This window comes from Helianthus annuus, chromosome 3 (genome assembly GCF_002127325.2).
Source record: "Helianthus annuus cultivar XRQ/B chromosome 3, HanXRQr2.0-SUNRISE, whole genome shotgun sequence".
Lineage (NCBI taxonomy): Eukaryota > Viridiplantae > Streptophyta > Magnoliopsida > Asterales > Asteraceae > Helianthus > Helianthus annuus.
This window is the reverse complement of record NC_035435.2, coordinates 92,333,393-92,337,648: the sequence shown is the minus strand read 5'-3', so window position 1 is coordinate 92,337,648 and position 4,256 is coordinate 92,333,393. Positions and strand designations below refer to the sequence as shown.

The 4,256-nt window shown below is 41.8% G+C and overlaps 1 non-coding gene across 1 annotated transcript; it reads left to right on the top strand.

Annotated features, from left to right (window-relative positions):
- Window positions 1–2,224: 2,224 nt before the first annotated feature.
- On the top strand, window positions 2,225–2,330 carry LOC118491029. Its single transcript, XR_004890254.1, has one exon. It is a non-coding gene; the product is annotated as a small nucleolar RNA R71 (small nucleolar RNA).
- Window positions 2,331–4,256: the final 1,926 nt, after the last annotated feature.

Below are 4,256 nucleotides of genomic sequence, written 5' to 3'. Positions count from 1 at the left end.
CACCTCTCTCAAATTTGGATTCAACCTTCTTTGGGTTTCACGAGTTGGCTTCGCATCCTCACTTGTGATAATTTTGTGCATCACAATGGATGGACTAATACCTTTTAAATCGGCTATCGTCCACCCAATTGCCGCCTTGTGAGCCTTCAATACCCGTATCAACTCCTCCTCTTGAGCTACCGCCAAATTGGAAGCAATGATCACCGGTAAAGTGTCATTCTCCCCCAAAAATGCGTACTTGAGATGTTTTGGTAGCTCCTTCAACTCCACACTTGGTGGACATTCCAAAGAGGGCTTTGTACCCGAATCAATTCTCACCGGTAAAGAGTCCGTTTGGTGGGTCCATGGCGGTCTTCCTTCTTTCACCGCAAGAGCCTCTTGCTCTTCCTCTTCCACCTCCAACTCACATGCGTGAACCTGCAAAGACATATCACAAACACAAGAACCCAAAATTTCTTCTTTGAACTCCTTCGGGTCATAACCATCTATGAAATCTGCTAAGAAACACTCATCACCATACACATTAGTACCGTTAGTAAAAACATTTAACCTCATTTTTCTATTACCGAATGTCATGTCGACCGTACCATATCGACAATCAATAATAGCATGTGCGGTGTTCAAAAATGGCCGACCCAAAATAACATTTTGTTGTTGAATTGGGTCCGCGGATGAGTAATCTAGCACAAGGAAATCAACGGGATAATAAAATTCATCAACTTTAACTATCACATCACGTACGATACCCCGGGGAAGTTTATGAGACAAGTCGGCTAATACAACCGTTGTCTCAACTCGCTTCAATGGACCAAAATCGTATTGGTCATATAACCCCCCCGGTAGGATACTTACTCCGGCTCCAAGATCCAATAACACCCTTGTGGTTTGAAAATTTCCAACTTGAATGTTTATTAGGGGCGTTCCCGGATCTTGTAACTTAGGAGGAAGGTCTCCTTTCAATACCGCACTTACCCGCAACATCAAGTCTACCAATTTAGGCACTTTTTGTTGCCTATTTTGAGTACACAATTCTTTTAGAAACTTGGCATAAGCGGGTACCTGTTTGATAGCTTCAAGTAAAGGAAGATTAATTTTAACCTGTTTGAAAACCTCCCACTTTTCCTCTTTTTGAGGACCCCGTTTTGAAATAAAATTTTTTCTACCCGGATCGAATAAAGCCGAAGGGAATGGTACTTCACTCGACCCCTCACCCTCATTTACTTTTTCTTTTTCTTTATTAACTTCAGGTTTTTCAACATTGGGTTTTTTAGAAGAAATAATAGGTGGCTCATTTTCTTCCTCACTTTCTTGACCCGTTATATCCTCAACCACCCCATCAACCAAATCCGGTGAAGGATTGGTTTTGTACTCTTTCCCACTTCTTAAAACACTTACATGATGAATGTTAACATTGTTACCTCTTGAAGTACCATGAGACGGGTTTACCTTAGTGTCGCTCGGTAATTGACCTTTGCTTTTCTTCAATTCAGACACTTCGGTTGCAAGTTGACCCATTTGAGTGGTCAAGGTTTGAATCGCTTTGTCTCGGGCCTCATCTTTTTGAATGCGAGCATCATCCATTTGGTTCCTCTTTTGCATCTCCGCTTGCATGCTCTTCAACATTTCCATCATTTCATTACCGCCCGAAGACCCCCCTTGTTCTTGACCCGCTTGGTATTGCCTTTGGTATCCTTGGTTGTTCCCACCTCGATATCCACTTTGATTATTATAAGGTTGGCGCGAACCATAATTTCCTTGGCTACCTTGAAAGTTCGGGTTTGATTGATTCAAAGGGTTCCCATAACGAAAATTCGGGTGGTTTCTCAAACCGGGGTGGTAGGTGTTTGAATTCATGTTGAAGTTTCTACCACCCCCTCCTTGACCTTGAACGGCATGAACTTCTTCAAATTGCCCTTCCACCATTCCTTGGCAATTTTCAGCCGCATGACCTATTTCATTACACAATTCACAAACATCATAAATTTGGTTAGAAGTTTGTATGTTACCATCATCAACCGCATGCACTTGTGTTCGGGTAACGGCCGGTCGTGCTCTCCTTGATGCTTGAGCCTTTCTCTTTGAGGTGATTGCCATTTGTTCCAAAAATTCCCAATCCTCATGCTCATAGTTTGTGCCAAAAGTTCCATTTGTGATGGACATCAAATCTCGTGCATCTTCGGCACACAACCCTTCATGAAAGGCGTTCATTAACTCCCAAAGCTCAATCCCATGGTGTGGACAATTTTTTATCATCATATTTAAACGGTCGAAAGCTTCATGGAACATTTCTCCTTGTTGTTGTTGAAAACTTCTCAACCCTTTTCTCGCATCATTGGTCTTTTGGGCGGTATAAAATTCATCTAAGAATGTTTGTTGCATTTCCCCCCAAGTATAAATAGATGCCGAAGGCAAAGTGTAAAACCACTTCTTTGCCTTATCTTCCAAGGAGAATTGAAATAAGACCAACTTTACATCATCAGCCGAAAATCCTTGACTCCCAAGAGTGTTGCAAATTGAGTCATAGGCCTCCAAATGAAAATAAGGTTCCTCCGTCGCTAGACCCTTATATTTCGGCAAACTTTGTAAGGAGTTAGTCCTTACTTCAAAAGTTCTTCCTTGGTTATTATGAGGAATAACCACCGGTGAAGGATTGTGAGTGATCACTGGCCTAAAATGCGCTTCAATACCCCTCGCATTTTCTCTAAGATGCCTCCTTGGTACACCAAACCGACCCCTTGGACGAACTTGACCCATTGGTCTTTGTATAGGCCCTTGTGGTGCATTTGGTTGTTGAAATTGTTGTTGTGGTACCGGTGGGTGTTGAATTGGCCTTTGGAAGTGTGGTTGCACATTTTGTGGGCGAACTTGTTGCAAAGGTACCGGACGTTGCAATTGCGGCCCTTGTGGCCTAGGCCTCACATGTTGGGGTATGAGTTGTTGTTGTTGTATTCGACCAACATTCGGCATTACTTGCATTTGGCCTTGCATATAACCGTATTCCCCTTGATCTCCATCACCTCCGTAAGCATACCCATCTTCATCATACCCCTCAAACTCCTCAAATCCTTCATCATACCCATCTCCTTGGATCCCCGAAGATTGCCCAAATGGAAGAGTCGAGTATTGGAAACCCGACTGGTTTGATGGTCGAAACGGTGTAGCATGGACAATGGACGAAATTGGTGCTATGGTATGGCTTGAATATGACGGACCCGCACCCGGGAAGAAATGGGATAATGGTGGTATAGTAGTGGAAGGGTTAAATGTGATGGTTGGTTCTTCTGGTGTAGTAATGGGCTGTGTGGTGTTGGTTGATGTGACATTTTGAAGTATGGTGGGTTTGGTAGTATTTGGTGGAATGGTGGTATTTGGTGAAGGTTGAGTGGATGTTGGTATAAATGATGAGGTGGATTCACCCGTAGTGGGTGGTGGTGGTGGTGGATCCATGTATCGAAGTGGTGTAATCGGTGTAATTGGTGTTGTTGGTGAACTGCTGATTGTATTTTCCCTTAACAAAATTCGGTTTGCTCGCAAAGTTCGCTCGATTTTCGGATCAAACACTAGTGGTGAAAGCTTATGAGAGCTTCTAGTACGCATGCACCTGTAAATACCTGCACACTAAACACACCTCGTGTAAACCAGAAAAATAACAAACTCAAAGCAAGAACAAAAATAACACACGTTGCGCACTACTTTGCGTCAACGACGCCAAAATTTGACGTGATGTCGTGGTCACAATCAAATTTAATCCCAATAACAACTATATAGATAGTGGCAAGTGGGTATCGAACACAGGGAGTTTGTGGAATATGTGTTATTTGAAAGTTTATCTAATTTAACTAAATTAATCTAATTGCAAGAGAAATGAAATTCGAGAGTTTATGTGAGTGAATTGGTTTTAAACTAAATTAAACTAATTAAATTGTAAGAGAAAAGTTTGGTTGTAAGCAATTAGAGACAAATGACCATCCTAGATTTCCGGTTTGTTTCGACATTCATATTATCATTTCACTAGAAAGAACTACATAGACATAGTTCATGTGTGATTAATTGCAGTGATGAAAGGGAACTAAGTACTCAGATTCCTAGAACGTGAGGTTGTTACCCGATGATCAATCAACCCTTACTCAAACCTAACTATACCCATGATATCTCGATTGCCAACGGCACCAAGAACGTATGGTTTCTAATTAGTTCCATATAAGAATCAACAAGCTACTAGCAACCAATCACACATCATAACAACAAATCATAAA